Consider the following 20,204-nt stretch of genomic DNA (forward strand, 5'->3'; position numbering starts at 1 on the left):
ATCGAAAGAGAAATGCTTAGCATTTCTCTTTCGATCGCGCTGGAAGCTGAGCTTCCAGCGCGATGGAGGAGGCCCTCTGTGATTGGGGGGTGGGGGAATCAGGGGTGGAAGGGGAAGGGCTTCCCCTTCCATCCACCACTGGGGGGGGTGGGTGGGGAGCCCATGGGCGGAGCGCTAGCGCTCCCCCCAGTTCCTGGGTGCAGGACGAGGGGTTAATAATGTTTTTAATGACAATCAGCATTATTAAACATTGAACTGTGTGAATTAATAAAATATATATTTCATTATAATTATTGGAAATTGTCTGACAAAGACATCACATGTACCTTATATATGTTGATATCCTGACCCCTTCATTGCCAGTAGCCCACTTTTTAGGTCTGACTTTTACAAAAAAAATTGTATAATATACTTACTTAAAAGAGCTGTCACCTCTCTTCATCCATTGGTGTGTTGCTGTCATTCACATTTTTCAGCCTCCCACTACAGCAGAGAGGATGGGGAAGTGAGTCAGTCTATTTCAGTATCTGGCTAACTTCACTTTACGTGCCTGCCTTGCTCTTTCACATAGAGTTCACCTGCAGAAAAGTTAGGTTTTTAGTTCCAATGTTTCAGTTTGTACTCAGTTATTTCTTTATTGTTCACTGTCAGATGCAATAGCAGGATGCTTTATACCTGCTCCTCACAGAACAGGACACGTTCCAGCTCTATCATTTACTGGTTCCTGCCAGTGATGTTGCAAATTCCTTTTGGGTCTGCTTTTATTTATCTGATTGCATCTACATTAGAGTATACCAGATTGTGTTAATTTGAATCTATTCCCTATAAATTATTGTTCTTAGAATGCACTCACTGAAATTAATTTATAACTGCACTCCTGTATTTATTTTAATGATGGGCTACAGCTATACTTGTACACCTGTTTGGTCTGTATGTCTTGCTTGTATGTCTTTATAGTTTATTTTCAGTGCTCTAATATTTTTTGTTTACATAGATATTTAAGTATTATATTGCTAATTAAATCTGTACTATTTATCAATCTTTCTGTCTATCTATCTATCTATCTATCTATCTATCTATCTATCTATCTATCTATCTATCTATCTATCTGTCTATCCAACCCTCTCTGTCTGACCACAGGTTTAGGCGCCAGGCCTGGCCCCCAGACCAACACCACACTGTGCTTGGCTGTAAACGATGTGGGGTTGGAAGGAGGGCCTGGCCACAGGTCTGGCCCTGTGGCTAAAGCCACACTGAGAATGGCCAAAGGCCTTGTATAGCGTCAGGTTGTTTATCTGCGTGGAGTTGGATGAAGGCCCTGTGGCCAGTCCCATGCTGTTCACACCCAAAGTGTGTGGTATGGATTTGGCTGCCCACGAGGGGTTGGATGCAGGGCCATATTATATCATGCATGATATGTTCTATAACATCATTGATGAAATGACTGCAACATCTAAAATGACATCATTGATGGCAACACTGCATGGTGTAGGAGTGAGTTATAGTCACTTTAGGGGTTGAGTTATAGTTACTTGAGATAACTATAACTGGTGAATTTCAGTGATTTAAAATGTTACATTTTAAGTGATTGATCCACTAACTATAGTGTCCCTTTAGCCTTTGTTTTTTTTTTCAAATGAATATAGATATATATTTATATTCACCTAAGTTTATGCAACTTAAAACATTTTTAAAATGTCATACCTGCATGGTAATGCACCGCAAATTAAACCTGCAAAAAAAACCTTGTGGTACTTATCTGCATAGTGGCAACTTGTGTGGTACTTACCTATAGGATAATAACCACACTGTAAAGGCTTCATACTGGTTCAAGGGCATACCATAACTGAAGCTCACATGTTTGGAGGTGCTGGGGAGCTGAGTGCTCACCAGGGAACTGGTGTCTGGAAACCTGCAACCATGTATGGATTCTCATCTGGGCTGCATTTTAGGATGTCCTTTAAACACTCATTCTGATGCTTCATGTCCTGCGTTCTGTAGCCTCATTTAGGCTTTGGCATGGCAAAGGCATTCCGTGAACACAAAGCATAACAAGCACACTGGGACATGCAGTCATAGAAGATAGGGATGATGTATTTTAAGTGATTGTGATATTTAATTAATTATGTGTATTGTAATCATTCATTTTTAATGATTTCAGTGACTTATTGATGTGTATGTACAGAAATCGAGCCCTTATCATTTCTTTAGAGGAGTAATTTGTTTGATAATTTATTTGATAATTCCAAATGCTGAGACACTTCGTCTCAGCAGTTGGGCTTCTTCAGGCCAGGTTTATAATGCTCTCATGCAATTTATGCAGTTGATTTATTGTGTCTTCATGGGGCTATCCTAGATTTATGAATTGCATTTTTAACTGAACAATATGAGGTGAACCCTCTATATATGCAAGGACCTTCAGGTTCATTCGAACTGAATGCAATCCCTAATCAACCTGTGTTTGCAAATATTTGGGGAATTTTGAACAATTGAGTCCAGTTCTACACTTCTGTTTCAGATACTTTTGATCTCATCAATGATCCGTTTTCCTTCTGCTTGTTCTTCCAGCTGTTTCCCTTTTCTGGTGAAGCCTATTACATTGGGGCCTCCACTTCTTCTTTTAGCTCTTGTGGATCTTACACATCCCCTGCCCCTGAAGCTGTCTGGGTCTGCTTCTATGGGTGTTGTATTACTAGTTCCTTTATTCGTAGTAAGCTGTTGTGGGCCTTATGTAAGGAGTCTTTCTCTGCCACTGTTGATCAGCATTTTCCAGTGCTTCCACTAATTGACTCAACTGCTATGGTTCCCCTCCTGCAAGGCTCAGATGCTGCAGATGTTGATGGTGATGATTCGCTCCCTGCGGATGAAGAATTTGAGGCACAACTGAAGTATAGTAAAAATATACTTTGAAAGAATTTGGGCTCACCTCATGTTTAACCTTGTGTACTTGGTGAAGGTATTACTATTCACTCCTCCTTCCTTCAGTCTATCATCACCAATCTGTTTGGCAGTTTGCTCAATGAGATTAAAATATGATTCTGCTTAGTGGAAGGATATTGGGAGGCAGCTGGGCCCAATATTTGTCCAAGGTGCACCCTTTCTAGAGCTGACTGTTGAAGATTGTCTCTCTTTTTCTCGTCTTCAATGTTACAGCTACAGTGGCTACAGAGACAGAGGATGTTGTTTCCTGTGATTTCAGTGATATGAAAATTGAGGTGTCATTTTTTTTTTTAAAGAAACATGCAACTGCCACATTCTTCCTGAGGGCTGGGTCTGTCTCGTTCACATCCTAATCTCTGACACAGAATTATCAAGCACTTCTGTCTGCTCTTTTTCAGTTGTCAAATATTATTGTTTCTGGTTCATGGGAAGAGATCCAGTTCATTGGTGGGCTACCTCGCCCGCATGCATCTGCCTTTCTTAATTTCTACCACCTCTCTTCACATTCTGGATGGGGCTGAATGTCATGGTTGGTGACCCAATCAGTCTTTTCTCTTTGACCTGGAGCCTTGGAATACGGGACAATTTTGTGCCGGCTATTGCTTGACTTTTCAACATTCCTTTGAATTTGGGGCATCTTGACACATTGACCAAAGCATCATTTAATATGTTGCGTTCTTCAGAGAGGCATAGGGGATCTTCTTGTCATTGGGACCAATGCTTTTGTCCCTCTAGACATATGGGGACCACTGTGTTTGAGTCACCCAAACATTACAACGGACTTACATATCTGCACCATAAAATGGTAACAACTGCATTTGAGCTTTGAAAGTTTGTATAGGAACATAAAGAGTAAGAGCACCTCTTTTAATGTAAACACTTTAACACTTGGTTATCCTAGTCTACACCTTAATTAATTCTTAGTCCCAGATAATGAGTAATGTTCTCTAGTTTAGATTTACATAAACCAAATGATCTCCTTGAAATGCTTAACCATTCAACAATCAGAACTTTATACTTTTTTCATTTAAGTTTTGTTTCTTGCACTAACTGTAATTCTTAAAACGAGCTAATAAATTATAGAGGGAATTGTCGATGGAGACATAAGCACTGTAGACTCATTTGTTTACCACCTAAATATGGAACATTGTTGAGCACAGAAGCTAAATGTAGTACAGATTTTAAGGACTGTTGGAAAGATGGTGTACACCTACTTCAAAACTTTGTTTATTCTAACGCTTTTAGTACACAAAGAAGATAAACTATATATAAGTAATATTGAAGTATCAATAACTAAAAGAAAAACTAACTCCACACGATCCAGCAGGAAGTTATGCTTAAATAAATTATGTATTTGTCAATATTATCAATGCCTGCTCCGAAGTCTAAAACAGCCATAAACAGCCCTCCTTTTCTCAGGTGGTTTCAGGCCATTATCGATAAGGTCACAATTTTGCCTTGCTTAATTATCCTAATTACTGTTCTGGACCTAGCTTGATCTTCTTCTATCATTTTGTTCTACTCAATGATTTTGATAATCCAAGAAAAGATATAGGATGATAGTTAAATGGAAACATTTCCATCTACCTTTTTGTAAATTGGTACAATTATCACCTAACACCAGGATTTAAAGAATCCTCCCAATTTTTGGTGTAAGTAAAGAGACATGTAAGATGGACTAACCACATTCTGGGATCAGACTCAAAGAAACCTATTGGGAGAAAATCCATTTGCTGTGACTTCTCAATTTTCTATTTAATTAATTCTCTTAAACCAGTGTTGGAGTAAGTGGCAACATTGCGACAGAATTATCAGGTTTTAGTGATTTGGCTGATAATCGAAAATTAGATAGTATAAACTGTGGTTAAATCAGATGGTATAAACTGTGGTTCAAAATATAGTGTAGAGACCTGATTAAACCACACAGTTCAAGTATGTTATAGTATTAACTGGGAGTATTGCCTATGATACCAATAGCAATCAACTGCCGGAATTTATCAAAAGTTGTACCCACTGTGATTCAATATAGCGAATCTGTATTCTTTTGCAAAACGTATGTTCTTTTATATGTTCATTTCCTCACAACGAGCCTCTTTTACTGTTTAACACATCAGGACAGGACTGATACAAAGAAGAGGGGCTCAGTTGAAATGATCAGACTACTGAAGGTACTTTGAATTACACTGTGTTTTAGGGCCTGATGTATTTATTTCCGGTGAAATAGCATTAACTGTTTTTGACCCAAGAAAATGCTTATACTATGGCTGGTGTACTGTTCTGTCACAGATATCCCTTGAATGCCCATGATAGGATTTGCAGAATTGTGTGACATTAATATCAATGAGGAAGGATTCTATTTAAAAGTCGTAACTACGGATCTACGTGTGCAGGGTCGGAGGCCTTTGTGGAACTGCAATTCTTCAGCTCTGCATTGATATCGTCAGAATGCTGCCTTTTTTATTGTAGGCCCTGTCTTTTGAGGGAACATGGGTTGCAATCAAAAAATACAATTTCCCTTTTTGCAAAGGGCATTATGGGGAGCAGGTAGAGGTCCCTGAACTGCTCACGCTCCTCCCAATACTCTCAGTCGACATTCACAGAGTGAAACCTGTCAGTGATGAATAGCTTCCACTTTGCAAATAGATATCATTCCCTTTTGGATTGGCATCCACTGTATGGATTGCGACCACGATTGAAACCGCAAACCAGTGTGATGCGTCCCACTTCAAATCACTCAGCAGGGGATGCCCTTTTCACATTTCCTTCTCCACATTGCATAATTCGCAGCTTTGCAACTACAGTATTCTTTTGAATTATTTTGTATATCAATCCCCTGGTCGTCTTCTTCTCAATCCTGCTTACTCTCCCTCCCTCCCGAAATGTTGTAATTAGATCATTGATCTGTCCTTGGTATTGCTGAGTGTTGTTTACAGGGCTGTTGGTGTTTTGGTTGGTCTTCCCGAGAGTAGGGAAGAGCCGGGAAAAAATGTAACTATGTTTTTAAGGAGCCAACTCTGTGCTTATCTCGATGGTAGTAAACTTCTCGTGACATAAGGACCTGGACTAGGAAGTGGAGAGATCAATGCTAAATACACAGAAGAATAATTGCAGGGGCCATTGTTTTGCTGAGAAGCCCACAGACAGCGTCACCGATTGCTGGAGACGCCGAATGCCAAGGCTGCTTATTCCACTGCATTGCCCGTTCTTCCTACGTCTGCCTACACTTCCTGTCTTTTTTATTTTACTCCTACATTTCGTTCATCATTGCTTCTTATTCCTTTGTCACTGCTTTACAACATTCTCTTCCTCCTTCTTTCTCCCCTTACTTCCACATTCTCTCTCCTGTTCTGGGTCAAAGTCTGAAGAAAATAAATTGTAATTGATAAATACCTTCCAGTTTCGAATAAGGAGCGCTGGTGGGACCCACCGGCTCAAATTAAGCCCTGAGCAGAACACAGCATAATGAAGATCACTGACAAGTAGTGCTTAATGTGTAAATAAAAACGTGCTGGTGCCCAAAGCTCTCCTTTGAAACATTCGGCTGCTGTAATTAAATGTGCAAGCTCAGAATACTGAGGCAGTGTAAACCAAAGCCATATTGGCCTCTTTAATTCATTTAAGCCACTCCCTGCCCCTTCAGCTCGTCCTTGCAGCTTTCTCCTTTTGTTTTGTGACGCTTTTTCGTTTGTCTTCCTCCGTCCTTCCCGTAAGTGTCTTTTCCTCGCAGTAAATGCTTGCGGCAGAAAAATAAGTTCTGGTGCCCCGCACGGTAAAACCACCTGCTCAAATTAAGCACAGACGACAAGTAGTCATAACACGTTTGTGTGAAAATTCTCTTACCTGTGAAAGTTAGGACTTTGACTTGAATGTTACATGCAGAAAACTAAATGATGCATTCCGCCAAGTGCATTTAACTGAAGAAAAAAACTCAAGTTCCACGTGCATGAGTGAGAATCAGACATATTTGCTTCCTCGCCGTGATGCTTTGAAGGGGGATCCTTGGGACACAAGGACATTTCCAAAGCTATTTAAATAAATTCATAGTTGTTTATCTTTTCCAATCATCAAATTCCCTTTTCCTTTCACCACCAGCAGCCTTTTAATATACTGCAGGAGTCCCTCTGCGGTATCTCCACAGCGCTTGCCTTCAGCCATAGTAAGTAGTGATGGGCTAGCGCTGAATTTTAATTACTTACAAGCTGGAGGTCAGCCGTGATTTGCTGCCTTTGCTAAATAGTCTCCAAGGTTTGCATCCACGAAGTGGGAGCGATATATCACGCAGATGAAAGTCTGGTCGAAAACACGAAATGGCTTTGTCTCCTGTCAGCTGGCACGGGACTTTACAGCATCTCTTGCTGCACGGGCTCCGCAGTGATTGAAACCGCTGCTCACATATTCCAGTCAGACTCACCTTCTCTGCTAAAAGGGGCCATGGGAATATGTTGAAAAATGTATATAGTTTAACCAGGATTGACCTGAGTAAACCATCTCCGTCGGCTTGATTTACCTTTTAGATTGTGTCTGATTATTGCACGCAAATTATGATCAGTCTGTTCCAGGTACAGCTGTGCGTTTTTATTAATTAACCTACTGAAACCATGCAGTAATTGCTTCTGAGAATGCTTGTTCAGCACTTCCGGCCCGTGCCTTTGGTTCACAGCATCCCTGCAATAGGCTCGGCTCTGGGATTTCCCTCGGACACGCGGCTCGTTCGGCTTGACATCATTTGGCGGAATCTTGTCATCTGCCTGTAAGAATACAAATAGAAAAGCAATACTGATTGGATTCTGTTTTCACTGTGGAAACAAACAATTGATTTTTTTAAATCTGCTGAGCCGTGACAGATAAGCCCACGTCCAAAGTATCTGAAGCTAATGCCTTTATAGTGTACAGCACCACGCTCGTTGTTCTTGCTCTCACTGCTGTTAAAACGCAGAAAAATGAAAATAAAAGTGAAAGGATATGAGTAAAATGTGAAAGACAATAGAACATTTGTACTGGATTTACTAGAGGCTTAATGATTTTTGCGACAGACCTTATAGTTAACATACTGGTGCGTTACTATTCTCTTACACCTGTTTAGAGTAAAGCTTGAAAAGTTGTCATATGCATTCCCTTGTTTTTTAATTGTGTAATCATTTTCTAATTAATTTCTGGCAAGTATGTTGAGGATATGTCCTACTAAAGTTTATGAAATCTTCTTTCAAGTCTGTACCATGACTGGATATGTCTCGAGCCAACCAGTTTACACAACGCAAATAAACACATAGAATTGTTTTATAGCACCAGCCTTGGGATCCTCTGTCCTCGGGAATAATCAGTCTATGATCTGATCCATAAACACTTGGAACCCTAAATGATGGGTAGATGTAAAACTAAGAGGTCGTTTTTGGGTTGCCTTCCATCATGGTTGAGAGGGTGCTCTTATATAATGGTCGTATATTGACCTCCAATAATGCTCTGATCCACTGCTGTGTTTGACCCTTTTCCTCTAAAAGGACCCCAAAATGCCTTGGAGAAGCAACCTTGAAGGAAAACTCACGGTAACAAGTCTCACATGCCATCGTGGCACTTAAGTAAGTGCTTAAAATCGACCTCCAGAGCATGGCTCCATAAAGCACGACACATGTACCAATATTCTGCCTGTACAGGCATTTTTTTCAAAATGCTTGAGGCAATATTGAGATTTTTCTCTCCAGAGCTCATACAAAGTGGCAATCACGAGAAGGAATCATGCCATTGGAGCTCTCGTTAGATGAGAGGCCGCTGTTGTATGATAGCTACAACTACAAGGCCCTCTTAAAGTGTGGTTCCAGTGCCAGAGGAAGCTCCTCCATTGGGAACACCCTCCATATGAATAAGTGGTTCAGTGAAGTGAGCTGATGGGACACCCACTGTTTTTAGGCCTGGTGTTAACCAAAACGTTTGAGCTTTCCAAAATATATTTGTGCAATATAATTAAAAGGGCTATTAATCTGTCCTCTTTATGCTTTGCTCTGTTACTGTGTCATTTACATTCTTCTGCTGCTCCTTCTACGTGCAGCATGTGATAGTGAGTCAGCCCACGTCAGCCATTGGCTAACTTCATTGTGAGTATCAGAAATTGGTCTTCCACAAGGAGCACCTCTACACTCAAAGTAGTTATTTTAAGAGCAGGAGACTACTATGACAATGTGGTTTTGAAACAAAGAAAACATTTTTACTGTTACCCAATGTTTTTATTTGATTGATGAGGGCAGCACCACACTTATTGGCTATGCAAATGCTTGTTTTGATGGATGTTTCTTTACAACCTACATGCCAAATGAGGCTTCTAGTCTGCTGTCACTCAGAGCCAAGATTTGTGTATGTGTAAAGGATACACTGTGCTCCAGAATAATTCCACTTTTAGTATGGTTACTTTAGTGCAGATAAATGGCTTGTAGGAACAAATTGTAGGCCACTCATTTTTCCTCTGCTTAGAATGCTATAGTAGTATATTGCACATGAATGCATCATATTATTACATGGTATTTATATCATTGGTGTGGGTGATTGTCAGACCTGTCAGCTCTTGGCATGGTTTTGCCTTTACTTTTTGCTTCTGACCTCCTGTTTTTGATCCTGTGCTGAACTTCGTTTTTGCTGGCTTTAGATCCCTGGGCACTTTACCACTGCGGACGAGTGCTAAACTGCAAGTGCTGTCTGTATAAATTGTATTGGTGAATGTTTTCTCCCTGATTGGCATATTGGATTTACTTGTCAGTTCCTAGTAAAATGCACTATGTTTGCCTAGGGCCTGAAAATTAAATGCTACTAGTGGGCCTGTAGCACTGATTGTGCCACCTAATGAATTGCCCTGTGAACAAGTCTCAGACCTGCCACAGCAGTGTCCGTGTGGGCAGTTTTTCAACTGTCAGTATAACCTGGCCAATGTACCCACTTGCCAGGCACAAACCTTCCATTTTACTACATGTAAGTCACCCTTAAGGTAGGCCCAAAGCAGTCCCTTAGGCAGGTTGCTGTGTATTTAAAAGGTAGGACATGTGCTAGTGTGTTTTACATGTCCTAATAGTGAAATACTGCTAAATGTGTTTTTCACTATTAAAAGGCCTGTCTTTTCCATAGGGTAAAGTGGGATTGCGTTGAACTATCTTTTAAGTGCAGTTTCCCATTGGGAGCAGATGGAGACTGGAGTTTGGGGTCTCTGAACGCTCATTTTAAACTGCATCTTTTGGTAATGCTTTTTAGATTGTAAGTTTGAAAATGCCACTTTTAGAAAGTGGGCATCTTCTTGCTTAACCATTCTATGCCTCTGCATTGCTGTGTGATACACATCTGGGTTAGACTGACAGTTGGGCTGTTTCTGGATTCACTCTAGACTGTCACACAAAGGGAGCTGAGGTATATCCTGCATATCCTGAAGAGTCTTACTGGGCTAGAGTGGAGGGAGGTACTGACACTTGCACCTGATTAGGGCTGTGCCTGCCTAACACAAAGCAGTCTCCAACCCCCTAGAATGTGTCTGGAGCCAGGACAGGGAGAGGCAGGGTCTTGTGCACTACAAAGACTTTCCTTTGAAGTTTGCCTACTTCAAAGGCAGAACTCATCATCCCTGGGTGTCATTTTCTTCATAAACGTTGCTCGGCAACTAAGAATCGACACATCACTAGTTCAGCAGGAAAATAATCCATGCATTGCAAGCCGGACAGGAAAAGAATCAATACATTGCCAACCAGGCGCAAAAGAATACATGCATCGCTTGTCCAGCGTGAAAATAATCAATGCATCACTTGTTTTTCCAATGCATCACCTCCTTTGCAGCCCGCATCATCTTTGTTTTGACACATCTAAGGTACTATGGGGTCATTACAAGCTTGGCGGGCGGCTACCGCCGCCCACCAAACGGTAACCGCCGTGCGGCCGCCAATGCGGCCGCACTCCAGCGGACCCCATTACAACATCCCCGCTGGGCCGGCAGGCGCAAACCTAGTTTACGCCCGCCGACCCAGCGGGGATGAGGCCGCAACATAGGAGACGGCTCCTAATGGAGCCGGCGGTGTTGCGGCCGTGCGACGAGTGTAGTAGCACCCATCGTGCTTTTCACAGTCTGCTATGCAGACAGTGAAAAGCTGCACGTGGCCCTATTAGGGGGCCCCAGGACTCCCCTTACCCCCAGCCTCTTTCTGGCGGTGCAAAGTGCCAGAAACAGGTTGGCGGTAGGGGAGTCATAATCCCCAGGGCAGCGCTGCTTGCAGCGCTGCCCTGGCGGATTATCACCGCCGGGGCTAAAACGGCAGGAAACCGCCGACCGCAGCGGTACGACCGCGGCGCTACCGCCGCGGTCGTAATATGGGTCTCCGTACCGCCAGCCTGTTGGCGGTACGGACGCCACATTACCCCTGGAGGTCTCCGACTGCCAGGGTCGTAATGACCCCCTAAGTGTTACAACAATACAACCACTAATTTTTCAGGACTAAGACAATTTTAAATCTTTAAAACGTGATTTCTTTTCTTGTGCATGTTGGATTTTTGTCATTTTGGTCTTGTGTGATTTAGATAAATATTGGCTGTTTTTCTGAATGGGTGCAGAGTCATTTTGTGGTGCTTTCACTGTGTTACAGTGTTTGTATTTACAAATATTTTATACTGTACATTGCCTCTGAGATAAGCCTGACTTCTACCAATGGGGTGAGCTGGGTTATCTTAGGTGTGTGACTCACTTAACCTATAGTGACTAGACCTGACTAGAGTGAGTGTCCCTACTTGGACAGGGTGTAAAATGACTGCCAACTAGAGTCACTATTTCTAACAGTGATATATTGATTCTGTTAAATAAAGCTTTGACTGTTGAACTTGACAGCCTTAGGGTGGTTATCCCTCAACTTTTTGCCTGTCTCCCTCCATTTTTCTGACCCTGTTGTTGCTGGTTTTAGGACTGCACATTTTACCACTGCTAATCGGTGCTAAATTGCATATGCTCTCTCCCCTAAACATAATAACATTGGATTCCTACCCAATTGACATATTTAATTTATCTATAAGTCCCTGGTAAAGTGCACTACATGTGCCCTGTAAATTAAATGCTACTAGTGGGCCTGCAGCACTGATTGTGCCACCCACCTAAGTAGCCCCTTAACCATGTATCAGGCCTGCCATTGAAAGACCTGTGTATGCAGTTTCACTGTCACTTCGACTTGGCATTTAAAACTACTTGCTAAGCCTTAAACTCCCCCTTTTCTACATATAAGTCACCCCTAAGGTAGGCCCTAGGTAACCCTTAGTGCAGGGTGCTATGCAAGCAAAAGGCAGGACTTGTACCTATGTGTTTTACATGTCCTGGTAGGGAAAAACTCACTAATTCATTTGCCGCTAGTGTGAGGCCTGCTCCTCTCATAGACTACCATTAGAACTGCCCTCATATACTTTTAAGTGGTAGATTCTGATCTGGAAGGAGTATTGTCAGAATAGTAACAGGAAATCTTGCTTACTGATGAAGCTGGATTTAATGTTACTATTTTAGAAATGCCACTTTTAGAAAGTGGGCATTTCGCTGCACTTACTGCCATCTGTGTCCTTACAGCCCTGTCTCCAACCACATCTCGTCTCCACATCTCGTCTGTGCTGGTTGACAGTTTCCCTTGTGCATTCCACTCAGACAGCCATAAACACAGGACACTCAGTCACATCTGCATTCATCTGCATACTGAATGGGTCTCCCTGGACAGTAAGGGTGGAGGGTCTCTCTCTTGCATTTCAAAGGCCAGTCGCCTGCCCTCACAAAAAGGACTAATAAACCCCACCTGGATCCTGGCAGACAGGACTGGGCTGAAACGGGAACTTGTGCACTTCAAAACCACTCTATGAAGTTTCCCCCACTTCAAAGGTACTTTTGAGGACATAAACTGGGTCTCTGAACCCAGCAAATCAGATCTACACACAAGCATTCTGTCAGAGGAACTGCCTGGACTGCTTTACTGAGAAGGACTGCTGCCCTGCTTGTTGCCCTGCTTCCCTACTGGCCTCTGACCTTGCTGGAAAGACTCTGCCTTCCCCAAAAGTGCTCTCCAAGGGCATGGATTGAGCTTGCCTCCTGTTCTAAAGTCTCAGGGCCAACAAAGACTTCACCTATTAGCTTCTAGCTAGTTTTCTAATTTCAGTGACTGCAGCACCGACTTCAGTGATTCCATCTCCACAGCCACCCTCCCAACACTGCATCACTGCTTGCGCTGGCTCTGTGGTCCTCCCTGCACACAATGACTGTGACCTGCAGTGCAAGTCTGACATCGCCACAACATCGCTGACATCACGCAGTGTGATCGTGACACTGTGAAGTCGACTCATCACATCTTGACCAACTGGATTCATCTACCCCTCCATGTCACCAGGAACCAACACCTCACCATTGATGATGCACCAGCTCCCTCTCAACCGCACTGAACCAACACCTCACCTCGCCTGCCTTGCAGAATGTAACCGATGCCTCACCTCCCCAGATGCCGTAAGAGACTGATGCCGCACCGACTCCGGCGACGACTTATCTCCACAACTCCGTGCAAAGTCTTGGCTTCTCTATTTCCAAAGGTACTTCATCTCCATGCGAATCCGTGACTGGCGCCTGTGGCATCGGATTATTGGAAATGACTCAGTCAGCAATGCTGTAATATTCCTGTTGGACTTTTGGCCATATGCATGGTCATCCCTAGTCTTTTTGCCTCCTTCCTCCTGGTTTTTCTGACCTCTCGCTGTTGGCTCTAGGACTCTGAGCACTTTATCACTGCTCTCCAGTGCTAAAGTGCAGGTGCTCTCCCATCTAAAGTTGGTATGATTGGCTTATACCTAATTGGCATATTTAATTTACCTATAAGTCCCTTGTACAGTGGTATCTCTATACCCAGGGCCTGTAAATTAAATACTACTAGTGGGCCTGCAGCGCTGCTTGCGCCACCCACTGGAGTACACTTTCAAACCTGTCTCAGGCCTGCTAGCGCAGGGCCTGTGTGCGCAGTTTTCTGCCACAGGGACCTGGCATCTAAATTTACTTGCTAGGCCCAGAACTCCCCTTTTACTACATGTAAGTCACCCCTAAAGTACGCCCTCCGGGTTAAGTCTGACTGCTCGTGCCAAGCTACCAAGGGGGGGAGCAGGGGTTATCTTGGACGTGTAACTCCCTTGCCCTGACTAGAGTGGGTAAGTTCTGCCTGGCTGAGGTGCATACCATAGCCAACCAGAAACTCCATTTCTAACAATTCCCAATTGGAGGTATTGACTTTCTAAGTGCTTTAATGGGATTTAATATTTAAAAATTCATAACTTTGCTTGTGAGCATTGGATTTGTATCAGTTTGACCTCATTTTATTCAGATAAATAGTATCTATTTTTCAGAACCTTTGTGGTGTATTTTTGTGGTGTTTTCACTGTTACTGTATGATCTATTGCACAAACAATTTACACATTGCCTTCTAAGTCAAGCCTGACTGCTCAGTGCTAAGCTACCATAGGGTGGACATAGGATAATTTGGACTGTGTTGTGACGTACCCTGACTAGGATTGTGGTTCCTACTTGGACAAGGGTGTATACCTCTGCCAACCAGAGACTCTGATCTCTAACACTGACATTTTGGCCTGTTGTCACATCTTTTTCCGTGGATTTCTCACCTTATTCAGGAAATACATCCTGATTTCCCCCGGAGGTCCAGGGCTGAAAATGTCTGCCACATTGGGGATTCCATACCCCTTTTTGAAGGTGTAATTTTACTGTTATTTTCTAGCCTTCCCCCCATTGTAATAAATCTTTGTACTGCCCAGTAATGGATTTCCAGTGGGTAATATGTGTTTTGTAACACTGCAATACTGTCAAGCAAGAAAAAGCTCCCTCCCAAAATTGGAGAGGCTCATTGAAAATACCATGCTCAGGTGATATTGATGGTGAATATCCCAAAGGTGCACAATTTATCACTGCAACTTACATATTATGGATTCAGGAATGAGAACACGCAGGTCAGCGCCTACAACAATTCATTCCCTCACCACTCAAATGAGAGGTATGGGACAAGGTCACACAGAACACTCTGGTGATTAGTGCCTTCTTTCATGAATCCAACTATGATTCAAAGGTCTTGTTGGTGATTCAGCACAAATTTCTCTCACTGAAGAACCACTGGCTCATGGGGTTTCATCAAAAGAGCAGATTACTGTAGATTTCAGTTCACACAAAAGAATGTATGTGCTGCATAGGTTACCCTGTAATTTTATGGAGGTATGTGGTATCTTCTTATGTGTGGAGTTCTCAGCTCCTACTGCAGACTCCCTGCAGTTGTATACTTACTATTAAATTGGAGTTTGTGAATTCCAAACTAACATAAACTTTCACAAAAGTGTAAGTTTACCTTTGTGAACCTGACCCTATGTGTTCAGGCTGTTGAAAAGTAGGATGTCATGGCTTAACTGAAATTCAGACAATACATGCCTTTGATCGAGTCTCTGTACGCTTTGCTTCCTTATTCTTTCAACAAGATCAAGGCACTGGTGAGTTTTAACCATATCCTAGAGTCCTAAAAGGTGATGTTTGGCCAGTTGTTGCTGGTGATTGAAGCCCTGGACCATTTAATTGATGGTAGCTTTTCTTTTCCTAGTCAACCAGTTCTTGTTGATTGGAATTACTTTTTGCATGCTTGTGAATCATTGCTACTGTACCCCAAAGATTATTACACATTCTGGTTTATGAAGATTTTGCGCATGTGATGAGTCACACACACTAAAGAGTGTTTTGTAATTGTGTATATTGTTTCCTTGTGTTCCCACAATGGATTCAATGCTATCATTTTTACAGATCGTTGCTGATTAGGGATGGAATTCTTGACTGTGTTTTCCCTGAGAAACACGGAGTGTCACAGGCCCATGGTCTAACTTTTAAGAGCATAAGTGCCATGTAGGTCGGGACAGTAGTGCCTGTCATTAATGTGCAAATCTCAGGCATGGATATTTTTAAATCTGTATACACATTTGCATTTTCAAGGACATCTCTGAAGGATTCTAAAAATAATTGTAAATGGCAAAAAGGCAACTATGGGGGTCATTACGACCCCGGCGGTCGGTGTAATAGTGGAGGTAGTACAGCCAAAAGGCTGGCGGTACATACCTCCACTATTATGTCATTGGCACACACATGGCTTAATAATATGAAATGTTGAGCTTATGTTTGATTAATGTAGTAATATTTCATATTAAGGGTTATGCATTATGTATTAGCCTCATTAATTGTAGGCCTTAACTTAGCAGAGGTCTTGGCCTAGTTGCCCGGCATCATGCCAAACTGCATTTCTTAGGCGTTTAATAAAATGTCTTGCTTAGAGAATTAAATTGTGATTTTCTACTGTACTGTCCATATGCTCGTAGCTAAAAGTCTTTCTCATGAGAACTGCTTGCTAGGGGATGATGTACTTTCTAATGGGACAATGTTTAATGTCATGTGTGTGAGACTGACTTCCTCAGAAGACAAAGACCATACTGACTGGAGTATAAGCTGCAACAATATTGTTACCTGACAAGCCGAATGACAGGAGCGGGACAAGAGGAGCCAATTCTCGACATGTGACCCATGTACTAGTAGAAATGTAGATTTGAAGTTTTAGTTTTTTTGGACAAATTGTGAACATGCGATCCCCTGACCAATTAGGATGTGGAAAGTAGTTTTAGGAAATCTAACTTAGCCAGACTGCACATACAGGAGATATCGCTATTATTTATTGACCGTCTTGAGAAGAGGCATGTTTAACTTTACTGCTTAGCGAGTCTTTGCCTTTTCTGAACTTTGATGCTGAATTCTGATGCCTTGCTGACTAGACTGATGTCCTGATGACGAAGACTATCTTAGCTTGCCGATCCGATTGAGGAGAGGTATACTATCACTGACGTTGTTTGCTCTGTCTATTTGCTTTTGTTTCTAGGTACCAACCGCTATTTTGATAGAGCCATAGTTAGATGATTTTTCCAGATTTGTGTTGACTAAATTGTTTTGCATGAAGCCTCAAACATCAAACATGCTATGCTAATCTGATGTTAGTTAGGGAGCTCACTGATGACGTTCGCTATATGAAATAATAACTGATGTCTTTTCTTTGCTGAAACTAAATGTATGTAATATTGTTTGTGCAGTTATTCTTGTTATTAATTTGCACTGTAACTTTAGAATGTGTAGTAGCTCAAGCTCTGATTAGATTGCGATTCTTTCGCTGTTTTAGTCAGCCAATGTTGTTTCTGTATGTTTATCAATTGATTTTGAGATTAACCTACATCACATTAGCATTGTTAATATAGGGAAATAAATATTCTAACTTTTACATAAAGGTGTGGTTATTCATGACTGCAAGGTCATGGTGTGTGACAATTACTGTCTCCTATTGATTACTAATGTTATTGACTATTAATGGTTATTGATCTGCACATGTATGGGATATATAGGGAAAACCTCAAAGTGAGTCAAAAGGTTCATCGACCTGTTCACGTCTCACTTGTAAGTTTACTTATTAAGGTCTGATGTGCTAACAGACATGGTAGCACAGATTGATGGTTAATCTTCTTAAGATCCCATCATAGATGCTCGGTACAGGTTAGTCTCCTTTAGAGCCAATCATGGATGCATGGTACAGGTTAGTCTCTCTAAGAGCCCATCATACGGTCTAGAGAGATGTAGCAGAGTATTTGGTCCCTGGGATAGTAAGTGAGAAATAACAGGTATCCCCAGAGGTGGTAGTAGAATAGGGATAAGTCTTCCAGAAAGAGCAAAATAATTTGCAGATTTGGAGAAATTGGTAAAACTTTAAATTTTCTAGACTCAATGATACAAATTGGAGAGAAATTGTGCCCTAATTCCTTAAGATGACTTTCCCAGAATCGTGGAGCTTGCCAATGGTTGTTTGAGGATATTCTCAGTGTTCTAGTGACAGTGTAAATGAAGTAGGGTTTTGTGCTTTCACAGCTTATGCAAATCAAAGCTGAATTGTAATGTTTGTGAGGGTTTGGAGAGTTTGCGTACTCCAAATGAAGTTGTAGAAGGAGTGTGCGTACTCCACAGTGTGAGAGTAGGGAAGTCGTCAAACTTCACATTTGTGTGGCGCTTTGTGCTAAAAAGTTGTCCACGAGGTTGTTGATATGCGGACCCTGCGTGGTCTAAGAATCCAGAGTATATTAAAAAGTGTATGAGACACTTGTATTTTGTTGTAATTTGTCTGGTTTAAAAGGTCAATCGGGCATGATCGTCAAGTCAGAGAGTAAATCAAAGTGAGTGAAAGAAAATTTTGACTGAGATCTGGCACGTCCTATGTGCACCAGGATGGGCCCACTGATCAGTTGAGAGTGAAATTTGCAGGTCAAATTTTGCTTGTGAATCAGGGAAACCGAGAAAGAAGGAGTAGCTGCTAGAGCGAAAGCCGTCAGTGAAAAATCCGTAAAGTTTCTGAAGTGCTTGTGTAACCTTACCTGTAGTAAACGGACAAAATGGATTTTGATTTTGCTTAGTGCTCGCAATAATTTTGCATTCGTTTTGTGTGAATCTGAGTTTGGGAGGATAAGCCGCAAGACTTTGTCAGCCACAGTACATGTGAGTGTGATGTCATTGGAGCCAAGCTGGGATAGGTTGGTTAGTTTAAAGGGTCACGCACGGATTGGTAGCCGTCCGTGAAGTGCAATTGGTTGAGAAGGTGGGTGAAGAGAATTCTGGGATTAAAAGTCACTTCCTGATTTGATGTGAATAATATCAAGATCACAAAAAAGAAAAATGTCACAGCTTTAAAAAGTGCTTTAAGGGGAGATACATAAATTACAATGAGTATAGGGGATATTGCATTGCCAGAAGGTTCACTAACTTATATTGTAATTGAAGAAAAGGGTTTAGCACCATGACTTTGGTTGAAGAAATGGTGCAAAGTGACATAGAAGGATGGGAGCCTAGCATTTCTGGCAAACTGAACATTTACTTTGAGAAGCCTACAGCATCTGAGGAGGGTGCTGTATGATCTAAAACCCCCTCCGAGACCAGCACACTTCGAGGTATTAGCGATCTGGGAATTAGTAGCCAGACAGCAACAGCAACAGACATTTGAGAGGAGAATGAGAAAGGCAAAAAAGACACTAGCAGAGGCTAGGTGGGATCATGACAAGAGGTTTTGGAGAACCAAGACCTTTCCTGCGATTACACAGGACAGCGAGAGAGAAAGAAGAAATGCTACCAGGAAAACAAATAGGAGCTCTTCTGAGAGTAGGAAGCGAAGACCAAAGGAGTCCAGGGGCCCATTGACATATGAGGAAGAGCCAGACGATGATGAATTTATTTTACAGTTTTTGATGAATCATCCCCCACCATATGCAGCACAAGAGAGTGGTCTGTGCACCAGGATAAATCCTTTGGCTCTGATCCAGGTTAATGCACAATGAGTCCAGTACAGGTTAATCCGAATACGACACAGAGTCCAAGGCAGAGCAAACTTAACGCACTCACTACTCCAGTAGTCCAAAATCAGGCACCACAGCCAAATGTCCAGAGAAATTACCCTGATGTGCCCATTGTGGAAAGTGCCACAAACTTAATTGTACCTACAGAACAGGTTTTCCCGAGACCGATATTATTTCAGACAGAGCCAGCTCCACTTTTACTGGCCCAGGTGCAGTCACAAACAATGCCGAAGTACACTCCGATAACAGGGACACAGTCAGATATGTCTGTACTGATGAACCAGAATGTGGGAGTTACTCTCCCACAGAACCTGAATGTTAGACCAAGCCCAGATTCTTTATGTCTACCTGTTACCATAGGTTCGATTGTGCCTTTGTTTGCACAGGAGAATTACAGAGCAGGTGGACAGGGAGTCCTGAGCCAGAATTCAATGAGAAGAGGACTCAATGAGCATACCCAAGTAGTCTCGCCAGTGGAACAGACTTTTGATGAGACAAGATCATTGCTAGACCTTAGTCCATTTGGAGTTCCCCCGAATACTGTGATAGGGTTGAATGTTATACAGAGCCTGAAATTACTGACAACGCAGTCCCCGAATATGGTTGTGCAACAAATGCCACATGCTCAGGCTAATAACATTTTGTTGCAGAGTTTGACAGCTCAGCAATTGACTGAATGGTTAGAAAAGCTGAATACCCCGCAGAGTGCTCCTAGGGGAGAGGAGTACTTGAACTATACAAGACCAGAAATGGAAGTGGGTGAGCTCATTGAAGGAACTATGGGTGTGAACAGGTTAGAGTCCTACACAGAAGCAGAGTTGAGATATCTGTGC

This window comes from Pleurodeles waltl, chromosome 12, assembly GCF_031143425.1.
Source record: "Pleurodeles waltl isolate 20211129_DDA chromosome 12, aPleWal1.hap1.20221129, whole genome shotgun sequence".
Taxonomy (NCBI): Eukaryota; Metazoa; Chordata; class Amphibia; order Caudata; family Salamandridae; genus Pleurodeles; species Pleurodeles waltl.